This window comes from Pistacia vera, unplaced genomic scaffold (genome assembly GCF_008641045.1).
Source record: "Pistacia vera cultivar Batoury unplaced genomic scaffold, PisVer_v2 Contig129, whole genome shotgun sequence".
Classification (NCBI taxonomy): Eukaryota; Viridiplantae; Streptophyta; class Magnoliopsida; order Sapindales; family Anacardiaceae; genus Pistacia; species Pistacia vera.
The window spans coordinates 1893075-1904925 of record NW_022195346.1 but is presented as its reverse complement, the minus strand read 5'-3'; the positions used below and the strand labels follow the sequence as shown (position 1 = coordinate 1904925).

At 34.2% G+C, this 11851-nt stretch overlaps 1 pseudogene; it reads right to left on the bottom strand.

Moving 5' to 3' along the window:
* Positions 1-2331: 2331 nt before the first annotated feature.
* Positions 2332-10259, bottom strand: LOC116121889 (annotated as a pseudogene).
* Between the last annotated feature and the right edge of the window lie 1592 nt (positions 10260-11851).

Sequence of the window (11851 nt, the reverse complement as noted above, 5' to 3'; positions counted from 1 at the left end):
AAGTTACTGGAGGAGTGTAGATTATATCGAGACGTCTGGAAAGCTTTCTCGTGAGCTTGCTCTTCAAATTTGCAAAACTACACGGCGGGTATGTAATAGTTATTAACTTTTTAAGTCTAATTTTTAGTTATGAAATGTGTTTATTCTTATGTAATTTATACTTTTATTCTCAATTAGATGAATGGTGGAGGACATTTGGCTTTAGTGCTCCAAATTTGCAAAAGTTTGCAATCAAAATTCTAAGTCAAACTTCGGCCTCTTCCGGATGTGAGCGAAATTGGAGTGTTTTTGAACGCATACATACTAAAAAGCGGAACAGATTGGAGCATCCACGGTTGAATGATTTGGTTTTTCACTCATTATAACTTGCGTTTGCAAAATAGGTTAAAGCCTTCTTCATTTTTTTATTTTTATTGATGTCTTTATTGGTCATGATTTGAATATTTAATCTTCTATTTCAGGAGTTGTTACAAGAAATTACATATGATCCTATTGATTATGAGAGTATTGATAAAACTGAATGGTGGATAGTTGATGAGGAAGAGGAGGTTGGTGAGCTTAATTATGAAGAATTGGAACAATCATTATATGGAGAAGGAGCTATTCCTATAGATGGTGGTGATCTGGTGATCACTTCTTATTATGACTCAGCAGATGCTTCAGAAGGTTATTTACAATTTTTTAAGCAATTTCAATTTGGTATTATCTAGTTTATATTCGATTAGTTTAAATGGGAAAATTTAACTTATAGTTTTCCTTTTTTGCTAGAATTTTTTGTAGATGATGTCGCCGATGTTAATAATGATGACGATCCTCTACCAGGTGGTGTGTGAATTATGAATTGTGAATTTTAATTGAGGATGGAATGATGGATTGAGGACCATTCGGTGAAGATCATTTTGGTTAGAATGTTGAAGTGTTGAGTTGGAAGTTGAAAACTTGAAACAACTATTATGTGATTTTTGATTTTTCTTCATTATTTTGTTATTTTGATTTGAAATTTGTTGTATTATTGATGTAATGATGTATGATAATGCTTTGTTAAGGAGTTTTTATACTAGAATTTATGATTTGGAGCAAAATTTGGGAAATGCAGGTTCTGTGAACAGTGTTTACGTGACATCATCATGTTGATGTCAGTATGATGACATCATCGGTTGAACCAGTTGGTTCAACCGGTTAATCGGTCGACCCAGGACTCGGCCATCTTGCGGGTTTTGTCCGGTCGGTTTTTAAAACGTTGAGTTTGAAAGATAAAGATGATGCTTCATGGTATACTGTTTTGGCAGTTGGATGTCAGGTGTTTAATAGTGAGAATTGATGTGATGATACAGAAATGAATTACCTAGTAAGGCTCTCTCTCTCTCTTCTACTGTGAACAGTACCTACATATTCCACTATTCACCCTAGAAAAAAAAAAAAAAAAAAAAAAAAAAGGTAACAACCTTTTGGGTAATTCTCTTTCTTTTTTTTTTAACTTTTTTTTTTTTTTTTTTTCTTCTCTTTCTTTTTTTTGGGTTTTAGAATTTGGGTAATTCTCCACGTGAGCGAACCCAAGCCCAACATCTCTTCCTCTCACCTACGTGCCATTGACAACCTCTCACTTCATGCCATTGACAATCTAATCTCCCAACTCTTTCCTTCTCTCATTCACGATTGGTCATTAAGATCCCTTAGTTTCTCTTGTGTGTTTTCTCTACAATCTTGATATGCCAAAAAAAGTAATAATGATATAGAATTTTGGTTGATTTGTGAGGGACCGAAGAGGTGATGATCTAACAATTATATATACATACATACACATCCTCCCTTTACTAAATAGCTCGTAATTCATGTGATTGTTAAGTGAGTTTGTGTTTGCTTGATTGCTTCTGAGAAGGGACATGTTTAGTTGATGGTTTAAAGGGAATTTTAATATGTTTCATCTTCTAGATTTGGTCGCACTCAATTTCATTGATGATTATTGATTTGCCTTTTGTATGGAATAAAAACTTTTCTTTCAATTTCTTTTTTTTTTATTTATTTAATTCTGTTTTTCCTTTTGAATCGATTCAAATTCTGAAGATTAGGGAACAATAAGAATTAAAGATAGTTTTAAAAGATTTTATTGGGATATGTATTAAGGAATGGGATGATTTAGATCATTGGCGAACAAATAGCATCGCTCACGACTTCATTTTCCAAGTCACTGCTAGGTAGGTTTTATACCATTATTTCATGTATCAAACTAAAATCCATATTGTTTCACCTGGGACTCAAATTCACAATAATTAACACAATCAAATCAACTCAATGACCAGCAAAGATCAATAACACGGGGTGCTTAACGCTTTAAAGACTTAAATCTGCTATTTTGTGGATCATAACCCGGCAATCGTATGTAGAGCATATGACTTTGCATTCGGAAAATCTGGATTTCACTGCTAAACCCTCAAACTCCTTCAGCATCCTCTTTTTTCCTCCTATGACAGCAGCCAACATAAGGAGATCTAGATCACAGGTAATTTTGATGAAAGATTATTATCAGGAGTCTCAGGAAGAATAAATTCCACAATGATTACTTCGCCAGAGTTTGGAAGAGCTTCCTAACAATTCTTCAGGTTTTTCAAGCAATGTTCATCGCTCCAGTCATGTAGTATCCACTGCACATTATGAAGAAAAAAATGAAGGAAGGTTTTAAGTACATAATACGAAGAGAAAAGTAGATATTCACTATGAAGTCTAAGGCGCTCTATACATATTATGAGACTGACTTCATTTTCGTTAAAGATCGAATTGGTCAAACAACTCTATAAAGATATTAACCAATCAAAATATACCAGAAATGGAGGAGCTAATTACCTTCATAAAAATGGCATCCCCTCCTTTCAGAACACTCAAAAACATATCTCCTCCCAAATGCTCTACACCTGCATCACCACAAACCTTTCGGTCAAGTCATAGACTAATAACATCAATTTATCTACGTCAATGAATTTATGGCGACGTCGATCACTTATTTAATTATTGTCATGGTCTCTTACGTGGATATGAAGGGGCATCAGCTATAACATGAGACAAATCAAAATTAATACCTTTAATGCGAGGATACTTGGAAGTTATACCATTTCCACCACGCCCACATCAACTAATGATTTCAAGCCTTCAAATCATTTGTAAATATCAATAACTTTCTTCATGATCAAGGTGGTGTGGCTGGACATTCCCTCGTTGAATGTTCGACCAAGCCGCTGATCACTCCCGTACTAATCGAATGATTTCATCCCATGCGCCCCGTTAAAAGGGTTCCACCTTCTAGTATAGCATTGTTTAATCGACTTTTGTAAGATCGAATGAAGTGGGTGCATGATTAATGATGAACCAGCAAATGGAAATGAACTAATAGTAAACAAGAAATACATGGGTTGAAAATAATAAAGAACAATGTAGAAGTTTTCAAGAGGTACGGCGGGTAAGTGCCCAAGCCTACGTTTTTCACTATTTTATTATTTAGTGTTCTCTTTACAGTTAGGACAATTACAAAGATAGTAAGTGACAAATGGGTTCACAACGAGGTGAACTTTCGGGCTACTCTTTTACTTTTTCTCTCAAAGCTGACTTCTATCTTGTGTGAATGTGTTTTGCTGAATGAATCCTGCCTTTGAAATCGAAATGGTTTCCCTTTTTATATTTTCGTTGACAATGGTTGAGAGTTGGTAATTAATGGAGTCCCTTTTAATCTGGATTGGTGTCAGGTGTGTGATGCCTGGGACAATCAAACACTGTACTTGGATCAGTCAATCTGGATGGAGAAGTTTGTGGTTAGGGTAATGCCACATGGGCATGCATCCAAGGGCTAAGAGATTCACCGCACAACATTAAGTTTGGTATATTGACTTAAATTGCAGAAAATTTAAACTCTTGGAGTTTATTATACTTGGAGTTGAGGACATAATAGAGTCAACTGCTATCACTTACACCAGATCCCATAATTCAAACTTACGACATATATAGTTTTACAAAAACTCTTTCGACCGTATTTTTACACTATAACAAAAGATTTTTTCTAATTAATTCTAATGTTTAATTTCATATATAATTATAACACAAAAACAAAACAAAAAGTTACATATGAACATGAGATAGACTGAAGAACATTGCGGCTTTAAGAGTTTTAGATCGAATTTTTAAAGAGATTGGATACTCTTTAAATAAAATATAATAAATTTATCAATCAATTTTGTCAATGAATTTTATTGAATGTGCCACGAAATAGTTTGTCTAATTTAACCGGAAAAAAAACAAAAAAAAAAACTACCAATATTTGCCTTTTTTATTGCTTCACAAGGAGAACACATACATATGATTGGTTATGCTTTTGTGAATCCGCGATTTGATTGGTTGTCGGTGGATGTTCTGTGTGGCTGGAGTCGCAACTATTGAGAATGATTGTAGTTTTTTTTTTTTTTTTGGGGTATTTTTTTTGTTGTTTTGCAGTGGTTGTTTTTCTTCTAGTTTGTGGTTGAAATGTGATGGTGGTTTTGCGGTGACAGAGATAATTGGTTGTGTGTGTTTGGTGAAGAGTTCTTGGTGGGTGTTTGGGTTGATGGCAGATTGATTGTTTGGTTGGAGTCTTGGAGATGGCTGGAGTTGAAGGTTTGATTAGTTTCCGATTGGAATTTTTTTCTGGGTATTTGTTGTTTGCAGCGGCCAGGATTGGTGGTTGGCTTGATTGAGTTTAGTGTTTGGGTTCGGTTGGTTCTCCTTTTCGATTGACGACAGCTGGAGGGATGATACTCCACGAGTAAATTTTCCGAGGTTCCTGTATGAGCAATTATTTAAATCAGAGAGCTTGGCTCTAATACCATGTTTGCATGAAGAATTATAACTCTTTTTAATTCATATATTTATACTCATTATACAGTTTTTATAGATAATAAATATTTTTACGTAATCTCTTATTATTAATACATATACCAATATAATAAAGATTATAGGATCACCAATACATTATGAATATCCTAAAACTAATAAATTGAGAAATTATGATATATTCTTGAAATATTAGTAAATCTCAACAATATCCTCTCTCTCTCAACTGATAGCTCGTAGTTCGTGTGATTGTTAAGTGAGTTTTGTGTTTGCTTCTAGAAGCGACATGTTTAGTTGATGGTTTAAAGGAATTTTAATAACTTCCATGTTTAGTATCTACAAGAATAATATATGAAATGTAAGGTTATCTGCTTCATTCTCCAAGCGCGCGCCGTTAAGGTTTTATTTAATGAAACAAAACAGAATTTTAAAATGAACACCCTGAATTCTAACATCCACACTTCACGTGACCTTTATTGCTGATCACCAACGTGTCCAGAAAAGAAATAATACATGGTACTAAAGACTGGGACTTGTGTTTCATTTTACCTAGAAGGTTTGGAAATCTTCTCATTTGTTGAACTTCAAAACCCATACAGCGGTTTACGGAGCATATGACTTCACTATCGACGCATGACCAACAAGATCTAACCGTGCATACGCCAATATGTGACTCCGACTACCCTTCACGGTGGTGGTCGGCTGTCCGTATTAATGAGTGGATTTGAGGTATTTTTGTTAACTTTGAATATTTTATATAGGAGTGTTTAGTAAATAAAAAAATATATAAGATATTTTATTATTTTTTAATTCTATATCGTTATACCTACCCGACTTAACTTTTTTCAAATATTATATTTAAAAACTATCAATATAAACAAGGCCGAACGACTTGTGCATACCCAAGGTTTACTGTAACGACAAGTTGGTACCCAAGGTTTTGAAACAACAAATAGGTACCTTCCGTCATGTTCTGTTAGTGATTTTTGTTTATTAATAGTGAAAAGACTAAAATGCCCTTTAAAGTTTCAATTTTAGTTTTTTATAAATTTAAAAATTTCTAAAAAACCCCCTAGGTTTGCTAATTTAATTAAACACCCCTATATATAAAAAGTTTGTTAAATGACAAAAACACCCCCACCACCCCAGTGTCAGATTCCGGCCACCATCGCCGGAATCTGGCCGGAAAACTGGATTATGACACAGATCCGTCGGATCTGTGTCGTAACGTGCCGATCTGGCCTTTTCCGGTCAGATTCGCCACGGATCTGGCCGGAAAAGGCAAGATCTGGCCGTCAAAGCAGCAGCCAGATCTGGCCGTCGACGCCGCAGATGGAGTTTTGCGGCGTCGACGGCCAGATCTAGTTATAGATCTGGTCTTTTCCGGCCAGATCAGCCACGGATTTGGCTGGAAAAGGCCAGATCTAAGCATTACGACACAGATCCGACGGATCTGTGTCGTAACGCAACTTTTCGGCCAGATTCCGGCGGTGGTGGCCGGAATCTGGCACTTGCGGGTGGGGGGTGTTTTTGTTATTTTATAAAATTTTTATATATTGGGGTATTTAGTTAAATTTGTAAACTTAGGAGGTTTTTTAGAAATTTTTAAATTTATAAAAACTAAAATTCAAACTTTTAAGGGTATTTTAGTCTTTTCACTATAAATAAACAGTAATAAACAGAAATCACTAACAGAACATGACGGAAAGTACCTATTTGTCATTTCAAAACCTTTTGGGTACTAACTTATCATTATAGTAAACCTTGAGTATGTATACGTCGTTCTCCCTAATAAACAATGAATCAATATAATTTTTCAACAGGTTCGGCGAGTAAGTGCCAAAGCCTACGTTTTCCACTATTTTATTATTTAGTGTTCTCTTTGCACTTAGGACAATTACAAAGATAGAAAGTGACAAATGGGTTCACAACGAGGTGCACTTTCGGGCTACTCTTTTACTTTTTCTCGCTAATCTGACATTTATCTTGTGTGAATGTGAAGTTAGTAAATACGGGTATGACAAAAAAAGGATACGAGAATTTTATGGGTATAATATAGTAAATAGTAAAAAATATATTTATAAAAATTCGGTTATAAAATTTGGATACGAAAAAAATATGATACGGATATATACAGGTTTAATACGGTGTATTGTCAATAATATGTTTTAAAAAATATGACAATATCAATCTTAGTTTTAATACTTTTATGGATTACTTGGCTAAAATCAATATAGCATTTCAAATGCAAAGTATTCAATTAACCAATAACACAAATATACAATATATAACTGATATTCAAATTATAGTCTCCAGACTTAAACACAATATTAAACTATGATTCTTTACTAATTTAAAACTTGATAAGTTTGATATTAAATGCAACCAATTTTAACTTCCCATTAATCCATTAAATTATTTAAATCAAAAACTAAAATTTTGTCTCGCAAATCTATATAAAAGATTAGTGTTACAATAGACTAACTACTATTTTATACCTATAATATATGACAGTTTTTTTTTTCACAATAAATTATTATTTTAATATCATTAATCCAATCTAATTTATTAGATAGCACGAAAATAATTTAAAAATATGAAATGATTTTGTATGTGTTTTGAGTTTAAAATGTAAATGTGCGAGAGAATGGGCGGGAAAATGGATGTCATTTTGAGTTTTGAACTTTTTGAGAGAGTTATTTTATTCCCTCCCTTTTCCAATCTCTTCTCTTACGCCTTATCCACTAATTTCTTCTTCTCCCACTAAAACGACATTGTTTCAAGTAGTTTTTTTTTTTTTTTTTACAATAATTCGTGAATTATTCATGAATTATACGGATACTCCAATAATTCATAAATAATTCTGCAGCCCTTTATAAAATATGTAAATACATATTTTATACATAATTTATATAATCAGCTATATAATTCATGTTTTACCCATATACCTCGCATATAAAACGCGTATTTACTAACTAAACTAAAACAGTTTTGCTGATTGAATCCTCCCTTTGAAATGAAAAGGGTTTCCTTTTTATATTTTCGTTGACAATGGTTAAGAGTTGGTAATTAATAATTTAATAGAGTCCCTTTTAATCTGGATTTGTGTCAGGTGTGTTATGCCTAGGACAATTAATCAAACACTGTACTTGGATCAATCAATCTGGATGTTACGGTGGTGCCACATGGGTGGATCCTGGCTGTTGGATTTGACAGTAGTTGGTGGACAGATGGCATGCATCCAAGGGCTAAGAGATTCACCGCACGGCATTAAGTTTCGTATATTGACTTAAATTGCAGAAAATTTACTCTTGGAGTTTATTATACTTGGAGTTGGAGACATAATAGAGTCAACTGATCCCATAATTCCAACGAACGACATATATAGTTTTACAAAAACTCTTTCGACTGTATTTTTACAATATAACAAAACGTTTTTTTTCTATTTAATTCTCCTGTTAAATTTCATATATAATTGTAACACAAAAATAAAACAAAAAGTTATATATGAAGCATTGCGGCTTTAAGAGTTTTACATGGAATTTTTAAAGAGATTGGATACTTTTAAATAAAATATAATAAATTTATCAATCAATTTTGTCAATAAATTTTATTAAATGTGCCACGAAATAGTTTGTCTAATTTAACGGAAAAAAAACAAAAACAAAAAAACTACCAACACATGCCTTTTTTATTGCTTAACAAAGGAGACACGTACATATAGATAATCTCTTATTTTTATTACTTAACAATGACTCCCTAGAATTCAAACCTTTATTATTACTGGTCACTAACATGAGCCAGAAAAAGAGAGAACACTTTGTTTTCATTATTGAGAAGGCTTCAGAATGTGCTCATTTACGGAACTCCAAAACCGAGCTATTGTATACAGGGCATATGACTTCACACTTGGAAAATCCGGATTTCAGAGCTAATGCCTCAAATTCTTTAAGTGTCCTCTCTCTTCCTCCTGGGTGCGAAACCATCATAAACAGATCTAGCTCGCACGCAATGTTTGATGAAACAGTATTTTCAGGAAATCTCAGGAACTATCAATTCGTGATGAATGTTGATTTCCCGCTTTGGAAGAGTTCAAGCATCTTTTGTGAGGAATTTTACGCCAATCTTCATCCCCCCCAATCATGTAGAACCGTCTGGCAATTAATGCCTTTCATGATATATATATATATATAAACAAATTAAATACAACACACACTCGGTATATGTGAAGAATCAAAACGTGTGTGTACGCACGCCTTTCATAGAAAGGGCGTCGCCTTTTGGAACCTTTTTTGAACATATCTCCACCAACATGCTCACACCTACATCCATCACCAAAACATCATATTATCATACTGATAAGCAAATAAAATAAGCTTTTTGAGTGTTCCCATCTTAGTTTGATCTAGCAATGATAAGATGAAAAATTGAAGTAGGTACAGTTTGATATCTCATTCAACATTTTCATCGTTGATGAATCACAACAAAGAGGAATAACTTCACAGAAAAGTTAAAAATAACTTAGCGTAGCAATATTCGACCCATAAATAAATATAGAAAATGCGAGTTATTAAGTAGGATTACGAATATATACAACTGTTATTGGCGGTGCATGAGCTACGACATGAGGCAAATCAACATTAATGCCTTTAATGTGAGGAACTTAAAGTGATGGTACCAGATTAGCTCCAATTCCCACCCACATCTCTCACACTTGAGGCTTTCATTTGACAATCCTTTGTAAACATCAACCATCTTCTTCATTATCAAGGTTAGTGTGTCTGGACATTGCTTGGTTGAATGACTGGACATGGTTTGGGTCCTTTCATATATTTCAAATGCAGATCTCAGTACCATATGCCTACGAAGGGGGTTCACACCTCAGGAACTATCATTAGTTGATGCCTGACAACATAATTAAATTGCAGAAAATTTAACGCAACTCTCAAACCAAAATTAACAATAATGTAATTCATAGATCTCAAAAGTGAAAAGTACCCGCCATTCCATGCGGACTTGTCGTGGTTGCAACTGCAACAACTAGCAAGACCCTCCCATATTAATTCTTAACAAGAAATTGCAAAGCGTGGTGCAGCCGCGTACAGACCTTTCAACTTGTCATTCTCTCCGGTTCTAACCTGGAATTCATTGGTATATCGTAGCTCGCCAAGAGCCGTAGCATACGGTCGAGCAAGACGGGCGCGTCAGGGTTCTTGGTGACAATCCTGGTGGCGATCTCCGAAGTTGAGAGGAAGGCGCCGTCCGCAGAGGCAGAGATGATGTCTATGAGGTTGAGCTCGAGGGCTGATTTGAGGACCATCGGAAGAATCACGGCGTTGGCTAACCTGATGGCTAGCTTGCCCACTTCTTCTTCCTCTCGAGGTTGCGACATGTCGTTTTAGTGATAAGAGCGGAAGGGAATTTTATGAGTGAATAGTGATTATCAGTGAGCGAGCGCGAGTTTAGTAAAGGAAATCGTCTCCTCGTTGGCAGTCTGCACCTAAGAGTCTTTAGAAAATCACAAGCACACGCACACCTGACAAGGTCAACATAATAGCATATTCCAATGCATTTTATTTTGTTTCCAACTTTAATATCCTTTTCTTATTATACGTCGTCGTCCCTCTCCTATTTTATCGTTTAGTGAATGACCTTGGCGCTGGGGGAGGATCATGTTTGTTTTTACTTTTTACTCTCCCGAACTCGGAGTTACTGCTGTTATAAATTTCAGCTTCCAGATTCCAATGCATTTTATCTAGGCTGCGGCCTGCGTGTGCTACACTTTTTTTAATAGGATTAGTAAAAGAGTAACGTGATATTCACATCCTCTTTTTATAATTTTTTTCTTATAATATAATGTGGTAATTTATAATTAGTCGATTATAATTTATTAGGTAAAATCAATTACAAGCTGATTAATTATAATTTATCATATCGAAATTGTAAAAAAAAGTTTGTAATAAGAAGTTGTGGATATAACATTTTCTTTTGTAAAATCCTATTCTTAATACATTTTAGGATAAGATTCTAATAATGTGTTTGGTACATTATTAAAAAATATTTTCTAAAAATATCTAAATTATATTTTAACCTCTTATATTTATTAATTTAATTAAACGTCCATCTATAATAAAAGTTCATAAATTAAAATGATGTCAAACTTAGTTTCCATATAACTTTAACATCTTCTCACTAAGTTTAATATGGGCTTAAAGTATCTCAAAAATATGTTGGGCACAAATTTCTAAAGGCCAGAAAAACTGGACCGATCACTGTAATGATACAACCACTCCCTTTACGTATGAGCTCCCCAGATATTAAGGATTTTTGGGTCATTTGTCTAATTTTATTTATACCATAGTTTTATTAATTATCAATTACGTTATTGCATTTATTTGCAATATGTTTATTTATCGAAACTATCATCTCTATAATCCCAAGAGATTGACATGACGATCAAGAAAGTTTATTCACTTCAATTCATTAAAGGTTTATAAGATTAATAAACTCCGAAGATTAGTCAAAATGTGTCCCCCCCCCCCCCCCCCCCCAAAAAAAAAAGACTATCATCTCCATTACTCTTATGTCTGGTAGAAAATGGGCAAACTTAGCACCTATTTAGAGTCGTTTGGATGGGGTTAATATTAGATAACTGGAGTAATACTTTTTAAATTGAGCAAATGACGATGTTTGGTTGGTGTTACGCAACTAAGCACAAACACAGATTCTAACTCACACATTCAACCAAACAAGAACACAAGAAACACAGAGATTACCGTGGTTCACTTATCCTTTTATGGATAAGCCACATCCACGTTGAGCTCAGGAAAGGTATGAGCTCGTTGCACTTACTATTACCACAAGAATCACGATTACAACACCTCAAACCAATTAACACAGAACTCTTACAATATATCCCGTAATCAACCTAAAGAGAAACCCACTGAGAATCCCTAACCCGAGAGAACAACACTCTCACTAGAATGATTAAAACCCCTAA